The following is an 837-nucleotide window of genomic DNA, read 5'->3' on the forward strand; positions in this document are numbered from 1 at the left end:
GTTAGTTGACAACACTTCAAAAAATCCGCTCTTTTGTACTCTTTCTGGGCTTACATACATTGATGACCTGAACAGTGTATTCAGTACAAGTTTAAATTCTTTGGTTTTCTATGATTTCCAAATCTGGCTTTTTGCTACCTACTTGCATTAAAATCGAAAATTTTTTATCTGGAACAACTTTCAAACATTGCCAAAGTACTTTACATAATTCTGTCGACTGCCTCCTGCTTCTTCATGTTTAATTTTAAAGATTCATTTGCTGTCCAGTTTCCAACCACTCTTTTTATTATAAAAAAAAATTCGCTGTATTCATCGCTAAAAACTTCAGCATTACTCCAAACCTACTACTGAGGTGTCACAACATATAAATTTCCCAACACCAGAGGTGTCACAATATAACTTAAATCTGAGGAGTCACAATATAGCGGTAAATTTCCTATGTCTGAAGCGTCGCAATATAGCGGTAAATTTCCTATGAGGCGTCGCAATATATTTATAAGATTGCCTACATCCGAGGCTTCGCAATGTGATAAATTGCCTACATCTGATGCGTCACAATATAGTAATTAACTGCCTACATCTTAGGCGTCACAATATAGTGATAAACGGCCTACATCTGAGGCGTCACAATATAGAGCTAAACTGCCTACATCTGAGGCGTCACAATATAGTGCTAAACTGCCTACATCTTGAGGCGTCACAATATAGTGCTAAACTGCCTACATCTGAGGCATCACAATATAGTGCTAAGCTGCTACAGTACATCTGAGGCGTCACAATATAGTGATAAACTGCCTACATCTTAGGCGTCACAATATAGTGATAAACTGCCAACAC

This window comes from Palaemon carinicauda, chromosome 7 (genome assembly GCF_036898095.1).
Source record: "Palaemon carinicauda isolate YSFRI2023 chromosome 7, ASM3689809v2, whole genome shotgun sequence".
In the NCBI taxonomy this organism is placed as follows: domain Eukaryota; kingdom Metazoa; phylum Arthropoda; class Malacostraca; order Decapoda; family Palaemonidae; genus Palaemon; species Palaemon carinicauda.